We start from the raw sequence: 20586 nt of genomic DNA on the forward strand, positions 1-20586 counted from the left end.
TTTACTAGGGAGATTGAATTTTCTGCTTAATGTAGGGAAGTCCATTATAGCAGCCTCTTCCCATAGATCTCCTACTTTTTTCACCCCAGCTCTCTCCCAGGTCCCAAATTCAAAGTCCGGGAGTATAGAGGATAGGAATCTCAGGGGGAGGGATATGGCCGAGACCTTTTCCGAGTTGGATGCCACTAGTTGGTTCCAAATCTGCACCGACACCTGAAGACTTGGTAGGGTACGAGTTGGCAGCGGGGGGGGGGCCAACTCCGAGAAGGGAGATCAGGGGGGCTCCCAATGTTGCTTTTTTTATGCTCACCCATTTTTTGGGGGATGAGGTAACCCACCAGTGTTTGATTTGATCTAGAATAGTGGCTGTGAAGTATCGCTTAATGTCAGGTGCTCTCATACCTCCCAGTTCGTATGGTTTTGCTAAAGTGGCGAATTTTATTCTAGCGTGGGATCCTCCCCAGATGAATTGGTTAATCAAGGCTTGGAGTTTGGTTATGAATTGGGACGGAATTGGGATTGGTACTGTTCTGAAGACATATAGGATTCGGGGTAGCATCATCATTTTGACTGCCGCTATTCTACCTGCCCAGGAGATGAAGGGTTTGCGAAACTTACTTAGAATATTGGGGATACTGTTAAGAAGTGGTAGATAGTTTTTGGAAAAGGTGAGGGAGCTGGGGTATGCTATGTTGATGCCCAGGTATGGCATAGAACTGCTGCACCATGTGAAAGGGAATGCTTCCGTAATGCTTTGGGTCGTCTTGGGGTCCAGGCCTAAATTTAACATTTGGGATTTTGTGTTGTTGATTTTATAGTATGAGACATCTCCAAATTGGTCTAAAGTAGACTGGACATGTGGCAGGGAAGAGGTTGGGTTAGTAATGGCTAAAATGACGTCGTCTGCATATAAACCAATCTTATGTTCTTGTAATGCTACTTTGATCCCTTGAATGTTTGGATTAGTCCTAAACTTTTCAGCCAGTGGTTCCATTACCAAGGCAAATATTAGGGGGGAAAGGGGGCACCCCTGTCTTGTACCATTAGAGATGGCAAATGGAGAGGAAAGGCATCCCGAGGCGAATATCCTTGCTGACGGGGCAGAGTACAGGGACATAATTGCTGTCTTGATACGTCCTGAAAATCCAAACCTCTCCAGGGTGGCTTCCAGGAACCCCCAATGGATTCGGTCGAATGCTTTCTCAGCATCTAGTGCTAAGAGCATAGCTGGTGTTCTGTTCCTTTCGGCCACCCTGACCAGGTCTAGAAAGCGACGGGTACCATCCGATGCCTGTCTTTGGGGGACAAATCCCACTTGGTCTGTTGCTACTAATACCGGAAGGATTGTGAACAGTCTTATACCAAGGATTTTTGCGTAAATTTTTACATCTGTGTTCAACAGGGAGATAGGTCGGAAATTGGCTGGGGATGTATTCTCCTTCCCTGGTTTGGGGATTGTAACGATCAGAGCTTCCAACATCTCGGGTGGGAAGGAGACGTTTTCCATCGCCCTGTTGAACACAGATGCCAGATGAGGGGCCAGGAGCGTTGCGAATTTTTTATAATAACCGTTTGAAAATCCGTCCGGGCCTGGGGTTTTGTGGGGCTTAAGTAATTTAATCGCGTCCTCCACTTCCTGAGAGGTGATTGGGGAAGAGAGATTTTCTATTTGCTCGGGAGACAGGCGAGGGAGGTTCACACTTTGTAGGAAACTGTGTATTTCTTCCTTTTGGGGATGGTGTATGTTTTGGTTATTTTTTAAGTTATATAAGGAGGAATAATATGCAGCAAATGCGTTCGCCATTTTTTGGGGATGGAAGATTTTTCTGCCTTGTGGGTCGAGGAGGTATGCAATTCTTTCTTTAGTTCTAAGATCTTTGAGCTGCTTCGCTAGTAAGGCCCCCGTCCTATTGTCGTGCGCATAAAATTGCATTCTGAGTTTTTGAAACGCGATGTCATGTTTAAAAACCAACAGGTTTTGTAGCTTCGCCCGAAGGTTAAAAAGGTCTGTTGTCCTTTGTGGGGTAGGTTTATTTTTATTTAATGCTTCTAGGGATTTAATTTTGTCCATTAGGAGGTTAAATTCCTCTTCTCTTTTCTTTTTGGCTCTTGCTCCAAGTTTAATAAATATGCCTCTTATGTAGGCTTTGTGTGTATTCCACACTGTGGAGATGTTCGGGACTGATCCTATATTGTTTGCAAAAAATCCTTCTAATTCCTCTTTAAGAGGTAGTTCGTGCTCAGGATGGTTTAAAGTGTATTCATTTAATCTCCATGGGAATGATGGGGAGTAGTTGAATTTCTCTTGGAGCGTTAAGGATATGGGGGCGTGGTCAGACCATGATATTGTTCCAATATCCGCCTGTAAAACCCCCTCGAGGCCTGCCCGCGGCAGCAGGAACATATCTATCCTAGAATAAGATGCATGTGGCGCGGAGAGAAACGTGTAGTCCCTCTACGATCCATGCATGCACCTCCACACGTCGTATAATTCTTCTGAGTGTATGATTGGGACAATGGGTGACATGCCCCTGCCGCTCGCGGTGGAGTCCAAGGTAGGGTCCACCACTGAGTTTAGATCTCCTCCGATCACCAAATTCCCCTCTCGAATTTTAGCCACTTCGGAAAGAACATGTTTGAAGAATTTGGCCTGCCTTTTAAATGGGAAGTAGACATTTACTAGAGTGTAGGTGGTGGCGTTAATTACGCAGACTAATATTAGAAATCGCCCGCCTGGGTCCACGTATACGTTTTTTTGGGAAAATGTAACGTTCCGGCTAATGGCTATCATTACGCCTTTCTTTTTTTCCCCTTCATTTGATGCCAGGAAAATGTTTGGAAATTTAGGGTGGTTGCAGGGGGGGGTGTTTATCTCTCAGGAAGTGTGTCTCTTGGGCGAGGAAGATGTCTGAGTGGGACTTAAGAGCCTGTCTCCAAAGCATGCTACGTTTATAGGGGCTGTTCAGGCCTTTTACATTTAGGGATGTGATGCTAATGGGCATAACTGGTAGGTGGTTTATACGCTGGGGAGTCGTTGTGTTTTTTCATATTAAGTATGGTGGGGGGGTAGGGAAGTGGCCTCCTACTGAACCTTTTATAACTATATTTGACATAAGGAAAAAAAACATCATTAACAGTTAACAAAATCAAAATATTGTTCATCCAGCGCCTATCTGCACTGGATGAATGAACCTTAGGTAGGGGTGGCATTTTAAACCATCCACTTTAGGCTCCGTAAAGGAGAAATATAACTATGGGTTCAAGACCCTTTACAACATCAATTTATGCGTGTCTGCCATGCTTATCTGCTGTTTTCCAGTCTTGTTCGATTCTTGTAGGAGATTCTACCGCCGTCCTCAGAGGCTTCTGAAGGATAGGGATCCCCCATTGTTTCAGGAACGAGACGCCTTCTTCTGGCGAGGTGGCAACCTGGATGGTTCCATTTTTTGAGATCAGTAGTTTGGTTGGGAATCCCCATCTATACTTGATGTGCGCCTCTCATAGTGCTGCTGTAACTTCTGTAAACTTTCTCCGAGACTGCAGAGTGGCGGCTGAAAGATCTGGAAATATTTGTATGTCTTCATATGGAGTCGGTAGTGTGCCTCTACGCCTTCCAACTGCCAAGACTTCCTCTTTTATTTTATGGAAGTGTATTCTTGCTAAGATGTCTCTGGGGGCTGACTCAGGGACAGAGCGTGCTTTTGGAATTCTGTGGGCTCTGTCAACTGCATATTCGATCTCGGGAAGGTCCGGGAGGAGCGTTTGGAGTAATTTGAGTATATATTGTGGAATGTCAGGGGGGGTCACAGTCTCTGGAACTCCCCTAAATTTGAGATTGTTTCTTCTGGATCGGTCTTCCAAGTCTATGACCTTCTCTCTCAAATATGCGACTTCTTCCATACTGCCATGCGCATCTACCAACTCGTTGTGGGCTTTGGTAAATTCTCCCATTTTCCGTTCAAGGTGGTCAGTTCTGGTAGCTAGGTGGTCGATGTTAGATTGTAATTGACCAGAGAGGCTCTGTATATCTTTAGAAATGTCCTTTTGCAGCGAGATTAGCATAGTCTTCAGAGCGTTTATAGTTAAGGGGCTTTCAGAGTCGGGATAAGCTTGGAGATTGTTGATAGGATCTGTCTGCGGGGGAGTTTCTTGTGGATTGTTATTTTGGCTCTTTTTTGCCGCCGGTCCTTTTGGGGAGGGGGAGGCTGGTAGGGGGTCCTGAACATTCCTTTTCCCTCCGCTTCCAGGGGAGGTGTTGGGATTGGCTGGGGTAGGCGGGAGAGATCCTGTGGAGGAGTATGGAGACAGAGCCGCAGGGCTGTGGGTGTTGGGTATTTCTTCGGTTACGGGGATGTTTGAATGAGATGTGGCGGGTTTGTTTTTGTTGCTCTGTGTGCCAGGCGGGAAGTACTCTGAGAGTCTCCTGGGGGCCGTTGCTTTAATACGTCGCTTAACCATCCTGAATAGTTAATTCTTGGATATGCGCTGTGGATTGGTCGCTATTTGTTGTATAGTGGTCTACCGGGTGGCGTATTCTTTATGGAGGCGTTGGAAGGCGTAGTTGTTTGCTAAAAGTTCCTTTAGAAGCTCATTGATGTTGAGTGGTCCTGTTATGTGTTGCTGAGGAGCCTCATGTGGCGGGTGGAGTTAGAACATAGAGTCCTGCTATTCCATCTTGAGTGCCTTAGGTAGTGCTCCTGTAGAGTTTTGAAGATTTGTTAAGTGTGGCTTTGCCTGATAAGAGTCCTTTCTTTTTTTAGAACTATCAGTATTTGCTGAGAAGAAAGTGTTTGGGATTGAGGAGTCCGCTGGGTCGCACCGGGAATTTGATATTTGCGTCTGCGAGGCGCGCGATGTATTGCTTCCTTGGGTGTTGCGGGGGCTGGGACTTGCTTCCAGGCTATTTTGTAATGCTGAGGAGGCTATATAGTGTTTTTCTGTCAGTACCCTTTGGCACAGGGTCTGTCTTTGTGGGTTGCTGACAGTTTCTATATAGCAGTCTGGCTATGCAGATATTCCTCCACAGATCACTTGGCAGTGAGGTGGGGAGGTATTCTCCTTGTAGTTAACTGTGGGTCCCTCTTCTCAACACACTTAGGCCTCCTTCCCACGAACGGATTTACGCCGCGTAAATCCGCGGCAAAAATCCGCTGCGTTGCCCCATGCTATTAGGTTCTATTGAACCTAATAGCACAATGCACACGATGCGTAATTCCACTGCAGAATTACGCACCGTGAAATCTCCCGTTGTCACCCGCAGCATGTTCTATTTGCTGCGGGTGTACGTGCTGACGGCTTCCATTGCAGTCAATGGAAGCCGTCCGTTCACGCTATCTCCCGCTGCAACCAGCGGAAGATAGCGTGAAAAAACGCTTCCCCGCCTACCGCCGCGCGTCATATGACGCGGCCGGCGCGTCACGTGACACGGCCGGCCGCGTCATGTGACGCGGTGGGCGTGTCACATGACGCGACGGCGGTGGGCGGGGAAGCGTCTTCACGCGATCTTCCGCTGGTAAGTATGGGGTCTCTGGGGGGCGCCGTGACGGGCTTCACTGCGTAATATTACGCGGCGGAGCCCGTCACGCTCGTAGGAAGGAGGCCTTAGGGGCCTCGTTGCTCTTTCTAATGGGCAAGGATTGGCTTTGTTTAGTGCTTTGAGAAAGGGATGAGAAGAGGTTCAGGTCCTGGTTATCTCTGTTTTGGCCACTAGATGGTGCTGTGGTGCATTGATATTTGAACTGCACTATACTTTAATGGAGCCTGCTGTCGGTCTGAGAGCTCCGGGGAGAGGACCTCCGTTCCCCCGCTGCACGTCAGAAATAGTGAGTACTGCTTTAAACTTTGCCTGGTGTTGATGTGCTGGGAGGATCACAGTATCCTCTCTTTTTTACTTTTCTGCTCTGGTCTGGCTAGTATGCCAAGCAGCCTGCTCGACTCAGGGGGGAGGGGGGGCGAGATGGCCGCTGCCTCACAGGGAGCTAGAGACTAGGTGCAGATCTTCCGGTGTGCCCGCCCGTGCTGATTGTCGGCTCTGGGGAGCAGGAGGGGGAAAACCACCAGCGTGGGGATTAGTCCAGCGGGGGATCACCCTGATGAGTGTATGTGCCGCCGAGTTGCAGGTTGGTGGCCACGGCGGTATATTCAGAGGGAGGGAGCCGCGGCTGTGTATTTGCAAGGCGCTGCGGTGAGAGCGCGGGCACTGAGGGTGACAGAGCCTCCCCTCCAAGTCGGCAGGGGTTACCTTGTGCCGTAGTCCTCTGCTTGGGGCTCCGTGAGCGGTCCTCGCCGGGTGTTTCTGAGCGCGGTACTTGTCGGGTTAGGCCGCGGGCGCGGGCCGCTGTGCAGGGCCACGGCTCTTCGGCTTCTTTTTGGCGGCTGGAGATCACCAGGTGAGCCTTGTCCGGGCCGGTTGTGGGTTCTAGTGGGTCCCCAGGTGCTGTGCTCTTGTCTGCCTCTGTTTGGGTCACTGATTTGACCCAGAAAAGGGCTGAAAAGGGAGATTCTGTGGAGGAGCAAAACAGCGTGCGACCTCTCTCCTTGCTTGCTAAGCCACGCCCCGGGCCATAGTGTTTTTACGTCCTCCCGAAGTGGGCTTTATTCTCTGAGGACGTAAAAACATGTGTCCTGCAGAGAATAAAGCCCCTCGGGCTCTGGACGTGACAGCTCCATGCTGTCGGTGTCCGCAGCTTGGAGTTGTCATCCCGGGCTGTTCGGACCCCCCCACCCCCGGCATTGCGATCGGCGCTATGCAATGGATATGGATGCATTAGACACCCGCAGGTAGTAAAATACCTGCGGATGTCATTTTTCCCTGCAGGCGCGGGTCCCGCGTGCAGGAAAAAATCCGGACATGCTCCATTCAGGCGCGGGTCTCCCGCGGGGACGGCTCACCACGGTTGAGAAGGCGTTGGGCGGGGCTATGCAAAGGTCTTCCGGCTCCCTCAGTGCATTGTGGGTGTGCCCGGAGTGCTGGCTGAGCGTGTTGCATCTGATACGTCCCCTATCTGGGGATCATATATTAAATGGATTTTTATAACAGGGAGCTGGAAAAAGTGCTTGCTCTGTCCACTCCACACATTGACCTGGTATTGCAGTACCTCCAGTACTGGTGCACCCCCTTTCCTACAGCAGTTTCCAAAAGCAGGAAAAAAAACTGATGAGCAAGAGGTGCAGCGCAGCTGCGGCTGCTAACAATTAAGCACTTAGATTTAGGCCTCATGTCCACGTGATACATGGCGGAAGTATCGCATGATACTTGTGCGACGGCTCGTGTTTTTGCGTGATGTCCTGTAGTTTTTATTTGTACCATTTTGGAGTTTATAAGACTTTTTTATCGCTGTTTATTATAACTTTTTTTGGAGATAGGAATCGGTTACGTGCACACTTCCCATAGACTTGTACAGGGACCCTTGGTGCGCAAATGTGCACAAAAATAGAGCATGGTGAGGTTTTGCACGCATGCGAAATGTGTGAGTAAAGAGAATTCTGAAGGCATCCATTGAAACAAATATGTTTGTGTGAAGCGGCCCTTACTGTACTTTTGTTAGCACGAATCAAGCACATTTGCAAGCGCAAAAAAACACGCAACCATGCCGCCATTTATTGAAATGGGCAATTAGTGTAATTAGAATAATACATGTTCTGCCCCTGCAGAAATGCACGAGAAAATAAAGGGGACTGCTTTTTTTTTTAACAAAATGCGCATGCAAAATACACTTATGTGAAGGAACTCGCTGCAATCAGCGGGTCCTACTGACGTGTATTTAGCATGTATATTTTTCATGCATAATATGCTGCGCAAATACATCTGTGTGAATCTGGCCGAAGAGCCCACGGTGGTATGCGTAAAACGCTGCGTCTCTGCGGTGAGAACACAGTCGTGGACATGAGCTCTAAGGCTGGAGCTCTATGGAGTCTTTCGCCATGACATGGGTCATGTGACCAAAGATCGCTGTGCAGCCCTGTGAACTTGCATTCTCAAATATATCAATGGGGTCGCGCAAGTTCCCACAACCTATAGATTGCTTAAACCTCTACGAGGTTGGATTTTTGCAATATATTGGTCGCAGCTACTTGTGAGTTGTATCGCAACTCCATTGTCTTCAGTAAGGCCGGTTGCACACGACCGCTTCACATTCCGAATGCGCGGATACCACAGCGGAATCTGGCCGTTAACCCAGACGGTGACCCTGCGTTCCTGCAGAATCTGTAATGCGGATGACCGCGAGAGTGAAGGAAGTAGCAGTAGTATGTATCTTTCAATGCGTGTGATTTGCTGCGGATCCTCCGTGTGGACGACGACTGTGGATTGAACAATAGGAAACCGGTGGTGTGAAGCCGGCCCGAGAGTGTGAGGTCGCAGGGCTATACAGCAATCTTGGTCGCGTAGCACTAGTCTCATTGCATGACTACGACTCCGCCGTTCATGGGAGCTCAGTGCTTGACCATCTCCGTCAGCTCCACAGAAGTGAATGGAGAAGTAGTCACACGTTTAAAGAAATCTCATCCATATAATGCGGAAAAACAATCTACAGTTTAAATTGACCTGTGGGGCGGATTTTAAAGCTGCCCCTTCAGCAGCCCTCTGCACTCACACTATAGCAGGTTAGTGTGAGAGCGCAGAGTGCTGCTGAAGGGGCCACGGGATTGTTCCTTTTAGAACAAAAGTTCCTGGCGGGAACAAATCCCAATCATCATCTTCCGCCAAGTCACTAAGATGACTAATCCAATATTTTTGTATCTAAGTGAACTGAATATGGCCGCCACCACAACTTGCCTCCAGCTTTCCTAGTCTTCTGCACAACATCATTACATGTCTACACCACTTTGTTTTCAGGAGCCGAGGCAAGTGGGGTGACGACTACCCAGCGAGGCTCTGTTCGTGTCAGTGGTAGGGAGCTCCATGATGGTCATCAGGTTACCAACATGTTCTGTCACCCAGCTTTCCTAGTTCCTGAATGGCCAGCTTCACAGAGCGCCACTTTTTACAACCCATACCCGTCGCTGAGGTCAAGAAATACCCCAAAAAGCATTAGAGGAGGGGGGAAACCTGGTTTTCTTGCCCCATGTGCCCATCCCAACCAGCCTCTGTAATTACCCCCGCCGTCGGACATAAAACGCAGTTTACGTTATTTTAGGGAATGCTAAAATGCTCCTCTCTTCAGTAGCTCCACTCTAGCCACTTCACTGATCTGCTGGATAGAATGTATTGGCTAGTGGTAGGATCTCCCAGCAGCCACTACACTCCAGACGCACCATCCAATCAGTGAGCGGGGAGCAGGGCTAGTGAGCGGCAGCTCTGGGGAGGACGCAGCAGTTCTGAACTCCATGTCTTCTGGGGTGGGTGCGGTGGCCGGGCTTCAGTTCCTGCAGGCAGAGCTGCACATCCAGCAGGTGAGGCCATCATATCTCTAGTGGGCATTAGTGTTTACAGCTGCTTTAACCAGGGCATTGTGGGTAATGGGCGGGGCCATAGTCTCCGCTGGGGCATTGTGGGTAATTGGGGGGGGGCTCTCTAGTCTTCGCTGGGACTGGTGGGGTCATAAATGGAGAGGTTTATGTGCACAACAGAAGCAGCTGCACAGCGCAGGCCAAGTCTTCATGCATGGCTGTCGTCGCACAGGAGGCTGGAGGGGCGGGTGTATAACAGCACCTAGCGGAGACGGCGCGGCCCCAACTGCACCGCTCTGCGCCATTTGCGTGCGGCGCGGGGACTTCTTACAGATGCGACACCATTGTACCCGTGGGATTGGTTTACTGGGCTAACAGCTGGCCACGGGTTCCTGTAAAAGGGAAGTCCGCGCCAATATCTGCAGTGGCCGAAGGTTCGTGGCCACTGACTGGTGCCCGCTCATTACCTCGTGTGAACATGGCAGCGATGAGCGGACTAACGAGGAAATGCTCATTTGTTGGCTGATGGCGTCCTTTACATGGGCGAAACATGAACGGCTCCTTGTCGTCTCTCCGTGTAAACCACAACCATAGCTGCGGATTTGGACAGCTCCCAGTGTGTATATATATATATATATATATATATATATACTGGGAGGAAGCTGCAGCAGCGCCGGGCAGCGCTCCTAGGTGATGTGTGTGTGTGTGTATATATATAGGCCTTAGGTCATGGCTGTGATGATAGGATTTCCTCCTGTCAAAGTTGCATCGCACCGCACAAAAATCACGCTTTCATGCGATGCAACAGAGAGGAAGGCTCCATAAGGTAACATGGGCCACGAAACCTCACGAGTCGCAGGCATATCGGGATGTCGCACCCTCCAAAACATGTGAATTGCCCCATTGGAAAGCATGGGCCGAACAAACACGTGATTTGTCGCAGTGTGACTTTGTCGCTCATGTAAACGCGGCCTGAGTATTAGGGGATTCCCTAATATATACGAGCCTCCTAACATTTAGGCCATGTTCGTAGCTTGCTGGACCACGTGGTGCTAATAATCTCCGCTGTCGGTGTCCTGCGGCAGATTTGTACGTATTGCTGCGAACGTGTCGGACGCTCCTCGACTTCACAGCAGGTTTGCTGTTTCTGTGTTCATTGTGTGAAAATCCTGCTTAAGACGTGTTCTGCCTTCGAACGCCAACCGTAAATGCGCCAATATTCAGATGGAACATAAACGGTTGTATTCCCACGTTTGAGCGTTTCACTATTACCCGACTCCAGTTTACCATATGGTGCAGCCAACATGTCTGTTCATCATATGGCAGAAGGACGGCGTAATACTTAATTTCTCCTGCGGGGGCATTGCAGGGGAATTGAACACTTCGGCCTTTTTCACGCGGCAGAGCAAATATTGCACGTATATGAACCGCGGCTCGTTCTATCTTTGGGCGGGGCCTTGCATCACCCATTGTTTTAATGGGGCTGGCGGCATCGGGGACGAGGAGCGAGCGACATCCTGCCGGAGCGCGACAGGACGCCGGGGCAGGTAAGTAAGGATTTTTTTTTTCTCCTCTGTATACCGGCGTATAAGGTGAAAGTTGGGGGGTCGTCTTATACGCCCCGTCGCCTTATACGCCGGTATATACGGTAGATATTTCTAAAAATATCTAGCTTTACGTATAAATTTAAACTTCTATAGTTATGGTTTTGTAAGGCTGAAAACAGACATACAGAATTTGTATTATTATCAGCATTATTCTTATAATTGCCATTGATGTTATTCCAGGGTCAGGTAATACACTGCATGAGGCTTTGACCAATTTTTACTATTTTAGGTAAAAAGCTGCATTGACTGCACTTCTGCATTTAGTGCGATATGGTAGGACTGCAAGCAAAGCCTGAGACAAGATCTTGGTGCGCCCCATGACAATACATATCAGGTAGGTATCCTGCCCTAGAGGTATGAAGGCACCATACAGCAGCACTCATCTGTAATCCAACCTGCAGGGACATTGTGTGCTGCTGTAATGCCCCAAAGTTACTGTAAGATTCTATTGCTTTACTGGTTTTTGCTTTTTTTGGTGTTTTTTATCTTTCATCCCAGTGCTACAAAGACCGAGGACAGAAAGCTCTGGCACTGAAATACTGTGATGAGGCTTCAGCCATGCCACCTGTTACTAAAGAGGTGAGGACTGTCAGTAGTAACGTGGTAACACAATTCAACTGTTATTTCAGCCATTGATTTACTGACCTACTCCACTGCTTACTGTATTGATTCTCTAGAATAGAGCCTCCATAGCCGCCTGTTCCCCATCTTCTATACTAGAAGCTAGAAGTGGTACAACGCAGTACTAGAGTCCCCTTGCCTGTCCTTATCTTATCTTTTATCCAAGCTACAAGGCGTACAACAGGGTACTAGAGCCTCCATTCCCATCTGTATAACCTCTTGTATCCAAGCTAGAAGTGGTACAACAGGATACCAGAGCCTCCTTGCCCACGTTTCATGTTTTGTCACCAGCTGCTTCCTTTGGGTAAGTGAGAATAGTGAGAATTTTGGCCCATGTGAAAGGGGAATTACTGTATGCTAAACTGTTCACTTCATTTTCATTACCTTCTATGACATTTATGGAAATGACACGGCACAGATTATTGTTAGGGGTTCCATCACACTCCCCTTCTGTAGCCGCACCGCCTCCACGCTCCCCTCATGTAAGCCCACTTTCCTAGTGTAACCGTATTGTCACCACACCCCCCTTATGTAACCATACCGTCTTCACACTCCCCGCATGTAACCATACCACGGTTCGAAAAGTGTCATAATAGAGCCTTAAAGGGGTTCTGTCATTAAAAACAAAAAAATATACTGTATACTTACCTATTGCTCCCCAGGGAGCCTGCTTACCTCTTCTTCTTATCCCAAATCTTCTCCTGGAGCCGCTTGTCACTTCGGTCACGTGACCTCCAGCAACCCGATTTTCCTCCATCCGGTCAAAAAGTGTACATTGCGCTACCTTCCGCTTCCTTCACTAGTGACGTATGCGTACATTGCCTTGTCAGGAAGTGCGGAATGAAAGCAGCCGTGCGAGACAATGGCGCGACTGCGCACGTGCGAACCCGGCACACGACTGCGCATGCAGCTATCCTGGAGATAGCTATAGTCTATGGAATATACACGGGCTTTAGCCTTGGCAGTCGTCGTCTTTAAAATCTATGTATAGCTACCTCCCATGCTGTCCATTGGTTTCTACAGTAACATTGCAGCACCCTCTATTGGTTTTACAGAAACGTGCTGCACTTATGCTCCCTTTAATAAATGATCCCCAAATAGGGGACGTATCAGATGCAACACGCTCAGGCAGCACTCCGGGCGCACCCACAATGCTCTGAGGGAGCTGGAAGACCTTTGCATAGCCCCACCCAACGCTTTCTCAACCGCGCCCTCCCCCCTCCCCCTCACATCCTCCTCAGTCCTTCCTCTTGCACCGTGCTCACGCATCCTAGGCTTGCAGAGCCTGCAGGACTCGTCACCTCCCTACGCAGGATGGTTAAGCAGACGATGACACTAGAAGCAAGCACTAGTTTGCCTCTGAAGGTGTGTCCGTCGGTCGTTTTGAGAGATCTCTTTTGGTGGACGCATTTCGAGTGGGGACGGACGGAAACTTTTTCCCAAAAAAAGGAAAATTGGCTTCGAGCCCATAGGGCTTTATTGGCTTCCCCTGGGCTGGCATTAGTAGACCCTAGTAAGAATAACTATAGATCAGCATGGTCATCTGAAGAAGTTAAAATGTACAGCAGGCCTTTTTTTTTCCCGCCATACATAAATAAATTCATCCATCCATCCATAACTATAGATTATATAGAGAAATAAATCTTGCTATTTGTATAGCGATAGATAGATAGATAGAGTGAGTAGATTATTGACATACATTATATCCAGATGATAGATTTTAGATAATTTATATCTGTGTAGATTTTATCATCTATATTAATTATATAATAGATCTATGGATTATCTATCTATCAATCAATAGATCTATTATATAATCAACATACATTATAGAATCTACATATATACATAATACAGCTTTATGTGTTTGTGTATGTATGTAGATATATAAATATATATATATATATCATCTAAAATCTATCTTTAATCTATATGCACAAAATCTATAATTCAGATATAATCTATATCTATAATCTACATAATTAATAAATAAATAGATAGATTCATTCAGTCATACTCATTCATTCATACATACATACATACACACTGTATGCAAATGAGCCAGGTGTCTGGCAGGCTGATGTCACTGCATTGTGATGTCATCAATTTAGAAGTATAAATACCGGACTTGGCAGCCATGTTAGTCAGTCTCCGCTGCAGCTCGGAGACGGGAGGTGGGGGATCCCCTATCTCCTCCGAGAAGCCACAGAACTGGACCCTTTTTATTTTTAGCAGAGTGCATTTTTAATGCAGCACACAAGGGGGAGACAGCGGCCTACCAAAATCTACTGGGTCATATGACGTGGCTGGCGGTGGGCGGGGAAGTGGTTTTTACTCTATTTTCCGCTGTGCTACAGCGGAAGATAGCGTGACGCACTGCTTCCATTGACTAGAATGGAGGCCGGCCGCGGGTACACCCGCGGCAAATAAAGCATACCGCGGGTGAGGTCAGGTGATTTCACGGTGCGGAATTCCATCGTGGAATTCCGCACCCTGAGCATTGAGCTATTAGGTTCAATAGAACCTAATAGCTGCGGGCAATGCAGCAGATTTACGCAGCATAAATCCCTCCGTGGGAAGGAGCCCTAACTTTAGCCAGCAGAAGGCGCCATAGTATAAGGCAGAAAAAGAAAAGCCCCTAGGCAACCCAAATCCAAAATTGGATTGCAGAGGATTAAAGAGGCCCTGTCCTTTTTAGAACGACGGGGGTAAAATCATACGTCCTGATCAGCCCCGCCCCTGACACGTTGGCGCTTTGCGATAAATAAGTGGGTTTTGTGTTGCAGTTTGGGTACCCAGTCTCTAAAAGGTTCGCCATCACTGATATAGAGGAAGCCCCGACATGTTGGATACACATGGGAGTGCAGCGCCAAAAACGCATGGAACCGTAGTAAGAGGAAAAACAGTGTGAAAATGGCCTTATAAAGATATATGTTTACATTTAGGCTGGATTCCGATGAGCTTACGCATATTTGCACAGACACAGAAATAACACGCAACGATTATCTCAGCTAGTGAAATAGACAATTAGTATAATATGCGTTCTTTCCCTATGAGAATGTACGAGAAAATATAGTATGCTGCGTATTTTTTTGTGCGATCGAAATGCACATGGAAAATACGCGCCTGTGAACAAACCCATTGAAATCAATCATTTCTATTTTCTGTGACTTTCATAGGTGCAACTGCCCCAGAACAAATGGAATCCTGTCCCCTTCACCAGCAGTTTACACTCCGTGCCAGTGCGCGGAAGTTTGGAAATTGCTACGGGATGACAGGCGCCGCCCGATCTTCCCTGCAGGTACTGTCACTACATGATAGGGCAGGTATTATCTTTTCCCGAGCGCACAAATAACGGGCGGGAAAAGAAGTGGTAAAAACAAAACCGCAGAAATTCCACATTGCAAGAGGGCAGTGTTTCGATACACTCTCCTGCTCTGAACAGAGCGGGAATTAAAAAAAAAAAATCAAACTGCGCATGTCCGTAATGTGAAATTAGTGGGGATGCACAGTGCTATACTTACCACATACGCGGCCTCTGCCGTCTATCTGCTGGCAGAGAGTATTGGTTGCAATTTGTAAAACACCGCAGGAGACCCACAGTGTGTTACGTATACGCCCGTGGACATGAGCCCTAAGGCTGCTTTCACACAGGCGTCTGGTAAAATGCTGCATTTTAAAGCGTTTTCGAACGCCATTTTCAAACGTGCTCAACAGCGTTGTGTAACGCACTCCATCATTACAATGGGTGATGAGGGGCGTTAAAAAGGGCTGAAACAAACTAAAATAGAGAGGCCTTAGTGACAAAGTCTGTTTGCTCCTTAACCCCTTATTGACCGCCCTATAGTGTTTTTGATCCCTAGGGCCGTAAAAACATGCTCACTCTGAGGATTAAAGCCCTGGGGGCTGTGGACATGACAGCTCCTGGCGGAAGATGATGATTGGTATTTGTTTCGGGGGTGGGGGGAGAAATTTCCGGAATACTCATTGGGTGTCTCGTCTGAAGTTTTTGCATCTATGGTCGGGGAATGGGAGAGCCCAAATCTTATAGTTCCAGTGTATGTACAACCTTCCACGAGAGCGCGGGGACGTTACTAGTCTAAACAATGCGCATAAATGCCACAAATGTATTAACCCTTAGGGCGCCCACCCACTGGCGATTTTTTTTATTTTTTTTTCCCTGCGAAATTCGCAGCATTTTTTTCTCTGCAGTGGTCTATGGGACTTGTAATGTTAAAATCGCGATCGCGCAAAATCGCAATTTACCGCGAAATCGCGATTTTGCGCGATCGCTATTTTAACATTACAAGTCCCATAGACCCCTGCAGAGAACAAAATGCTGCGAATTTCGCAGGGAAAAAAATCGCCAGTGGGTGGGCGCCCTTAATCGTACTGACCAGCAGATTGTGTGCCTTTAGGAAAAGCATAGGTGTACCGTCAGATGTCACAATTGCAAACCGGCCCCTGCGGTGAGGGAACTCAGGCCCCCACCATATAAAGAATGTGCATGGAGTGCGTTACTCTCTTGCCGCACTGCCTGTTGTGGGAGGGGGTGGAGGGTTGGCCAATGCAGTGTACAGCGCGGAGCTGGTTGATGACATCATCATTCTTCTGCTCCTGGCACCCGTGTGGTCTCCTCACACTACCAGACGCCTGTTGTGGGAGGGGTGGAGGGTCGGCCGGCGCGGAGTTGGATGATGACATCATCATCCTGCTCCTGGCGCCTGTGTGGTCCCTTCACACTGCCGGACGCCTGTTGTGGGAGGGGTGGAGTGTCGGCCGACGCGGTGTATGTAGTGGAGCCGGATGATGACATCATCATTCTTCTGCTCCTGGCACCTGTAGAGAGCATTGGTCCTGTTCCGGAGGGCTGGTCCCATGACTGTCATATTCTGACTGCCCTGTGTTTGTCCCCCCCTTCCCCAGGGGTCAATGTATTTCTTGGAAGCCCCTTGAGGACATGGCCATATGAGGCCTGGTGAAGTGTAGTTCTTATTTTCCAATCTCTCGACGCCTGTGATGTATTCCAGCATTAATGCCCGGATACATTGTGTCCTGCGGCGGGCAGATTATCTCCATATCAAACACAACACTTGGTTTTGGAAGTTCTTTTCCCATCCCCGCATTCAGCATCCCATAACTTCTGCATCTTCCCCGGTCAGAGGTATGTGAGGCCTTGCTTTCTACGTGACAAGCTTTTTGCCCCATTTTGGGTCCATACTTTTGATCACTTAGTATTTTGCCTCCATTTATTAGAGGTTTGTCTTTCTCCAGTTTTTCTGTGTTTGATAGTGTATTCAGTGTATTGTACAGGCCATTACGGATATGGTGATACCAAATATGGGGGTCTTAACCCCCCCCCCCATATGAAATAGAGGAAAATGCACAGAAATATACTTGAATATCTATATCTCTCTCTATAGGGGCCACAACAGCCATGATTATACAAGAGGCTTCTGTACCGCAATGCCTCATCAGTTACAGTAGTGATCATAGGTAATGGCAAGCAGGGACACCTGTTGTCATGGCAACCAATCGGCCCGCCACGATTACAAGGGCCAGACGACATAACATAGGGAGCATGCTCCCTCGGGGAATCCTCTACTTGCTGCCATCTCAACAGAATGTAGGAGTTTAATAGTAGGGATCGCTATCCTTATGTACCCTGCTGTAGCAGTGGGAAGCCCGCTATCGGATGGTGTGAGCTCAGCTTCTGATCCCACGCCATCCACATGATGTACGTTTGTGTCCTGTTGTGGCAAGTACCACACAGCCAGGACAGACGTACATCCGGTGGCATTAAGGGTTTAACCACTTAAGAGATAACTTATGTCCTGGGTGGCTGGTACTTGCTGTAAACTCGTGGGAGCAGAATCTGAGATTGTACTATCCCACAGTGGGAGCTGGCTGGGACTGACAGCAATCTATGCTGATCGTGGCATGTAAAGGGTTCACAGAGGGAGCTGGCTGGGACTGACAGCAATCTATGCTGACCGCGGCAAGTAAAGTGGTCACAGAGGGAGCTGGCTGGGGCTGACAGCAATCTATGCTGACCGTGGCATGTAAAGGGTTTATAGAGGGAGCTGGTTGGGACTGACAGCAATCTATGCTGACCGTGGCATGTAAAGGGTTCGCAGAGGGAGCTGGCTGGGACTGACAGCAATCTATGCTTACCGCGGCATGTAAAGGGTTCACAGAGGAAGCTGGCTGGGGCTGACAGCAATCTATGCTGACTGGGCATGTAAAAGGTTTACAGAGGGAGCTGGCTGGGACTGACAGCCATCTACGCTGATCGCGACATGTAAAGGGTTTACAGAGGGAGCTGGCTGGGGCTGATAGCAATCTATGCTGACCGCGGCATGTAAAGGGTTCGCAGAGGGAGCTGGCTGCGACTGACAGCCATCTTTGCTGACCGCGGCATGTAAAGGGTTCACAGTGGGAGCTGGCTGGGATTGAAAGCAATAAATGCTGACCACGGCATGTAAAGGGTTTACAGAGGGAGCTGGCTTGGGCTGACAGCAATCTATGCTGACCGTGACATGTAAAGGGTTCACAGAGGGAGCTGGCTGGGGCTGACAGCAATCTATGCTGACCGTGGCATGTAAAAGGTTTACAGAGGGAGCTGGCTTGGGCTGACAGCAATCTATGCTGACCGCGGCATATAGAGGGAGCACAGTGGGAGCTGGCTGGGACTGACAGCAATCTATGCTGACCGTGGAATGTAAAGGGTTCACAGTGGGAGCTGGCTGGAGCTGCCAGCAATCTATGCTGACCGTGGAATGTAAAGGGTTCACAGTGAGAGCTGGCTGGAGCTGACAGCAATCTATGCTGACCGTGGCATGTAAAGGGTTTACAGAGGGAGCTGGTTGGGACTGACAGCAATCTATGCTGACCGTGGAATGTAAAGGGTACAATGGTGTCGCATCTGTAAGAAGTCCCCGCGCTGCACGCAGATGGCGCAGAGGGGTGCAGTTGGGGCCGCGCCATGTCCGCTAGGTGCTGTTATTCACCCGCCCCTCCAGCCTCCTGTGCGGCAGCAGCCATGCATGAAGACTCGGCCTGCGCTGTGCAGATGCTTCTGTTGTGCGCATAAACCTCTCCATTTATGACCCCACTAGTCCCAGCGAAGACTAGAGAGCCCCCCCCAATTACCCACAATGCCCCAGCGGAGACTATGGCCCCGCCCATTACCCACAATGCCCTGGTTAAAGCAGCTGTAAACACTAATGCCCACTAGAGATATGATGGCCTCACCTGCTGGATGTGCAGCTCTGCCTGCAGGAACTGAAGCCCGGCCACCGCACCCACCCCAAAAGACATGAAGTTCAGAACTGCTGCGTCCTCCCCAGCGCTGCCGCCCACTAGCCCCGCCCCACGCTCACTGATTGGATGGTGCGTCTGGAGTGTAGTGGCTGCTGGGAGATCCTACCACCAGCCAATACATTCTAGCCAGCAGATCAGTGAAGTCGCTAGAGTGGAGCTACTGAAGAGAGGAGCCGCTCCAATCTAGTCTTGTGGAGCTAGTGAGCTCCATATTACCTTCAGAGGGGAAGGATGGGTGGGGGGCTGCTGGATCCTGACAGTCATCAAAGGGATGACAACCAGCTAGAACTAGGAGTAATAGATGCAATATAGACCATCCACCATAACACTGATACATATGGTTGGTGAGGAGACAAACTGCTATAGGCGTGCCACGCGCGTGCGCCGGGCACATCCGCCGGGCCGAAGAAAGAAGATCTGCCCGGTCCGCTACGGGTAAGTTATTCTTATTTTAGGTCTCCCGCGGATCCGGACGGCTTCTGTAGGCTTCAATAGAAGCCTGCGGGAGCCGTCCCCGCGGGAGACCCGCACCTAAATGGAGCATGTCCACATTTTTATTAATTCACTTTTATTGACCATCCGCAGGTATTTATCTACCCGCGGGTGGTCATTGCATCCCTATGGGGTGCGGATCCGCGTGCGGGTGATCTGCTGCGGATTTTAATTCTTCTTTTCCCCGTGGACATGAGGCCTAAAGGCTCTGCATATCCAAGTGATTCTGATATTGTTTTTTTGCCACATGTTGTACTTGATTTAGGTGGTGAAGATCGGGCGGCGCCTGTCATCCCGTAGCAATTTCCAAACTTCCGCGCACTGGCACGGAGTGTAAACTGCTGGTGAAGGGGACAGGATTCCATTTGTTCTGGGGCAGTTGCACCTATGAAAGTCACAGAAAATAGAAATGATTGATTTCAATGGGTTTGTTCACAGGCGCGTATTTTCCATGTGCATTTCGATCGCACAAAAAAATACGCAGCATACTATATTTTCTCGCACATTCTCATAGGGAAAGAACGCATATTATACTAATTGTCTATTTCACTAGCTGAGATAATCGTTGCGTGTTATTTCTTTGTCAATTCTAGTCAATGGAAGCAGTGCGTCACGCTATCTTCCGCTGTAGCACAAACTTCAGACGAGACACCCAATGAGTATTCCGGAAATTTCTCCCCCCACCCCCGAAACAAATACCAATCATCATCTTCCGCCAGGAGCTGTCATGTCCACAGCCCCCAGGGCTTTACTCCTCAGAGTGAGTAAAAACCGCTTCCCCGCCCACCGCCAGCCACGTCATATGACCCAGTAGATTTTAGTAGGCCGCTGTCTCCCCCTTGTGTGCTGCATTAAAAATGCACTCTGCTAAAAATAAAAAGGGTCCAGTTCTGTGGCTTCTCGGAGGAGATAGGGGATCCCCCACCTCCCGTCCACGAGCTGCAGCGGAGACTGACTAACATGGCTGCCAAGTCCGGTATTTATACTTCTAAATTGATGACATCACAATGCAGTGACATCAGCCTGCCAGACACCTGGCTCATTTGCATACAGTGTGTATGTATGTATGTATGTATGTATGAATGAATGAGAATGAATGAATCTATCTATTTATTTATTAATTATGTAGATATAGATTATATCTGAATTATAG

The 20586-nt window shown here is 48.7% G+C and overlaps 1 pseudogene; it reads left to right on the forward strand.

Annotated features, from left to right (window-relative positions):
• The first annotated feature begins 6991 nt into the window (after nt 1-6991).
• Nucleotides 6992-7119, forward strand: LOC136574187 (U2 spliceosomal RNA; annotated as a pseudogene).
• Nucleotides 7120-20586: the final 13467 nt, after the last annotated feature.

The sequence above is a fragment of the Eleutherodactylus coqui genome, chromosome 7 (genome assembly GCF_035609145.1).
Source record: "Eleutherodactylus coqui strain aEleCoq1 chromosome 7, aEleCoq1.hap1, whole genome shotgun sequence".
NCBI lineage: Eukaryota > Metazoa > Chordata > Amphibia > Anura > Eleutherodactylidae > Eleutherodactylus > Eleutherodactylus coqui.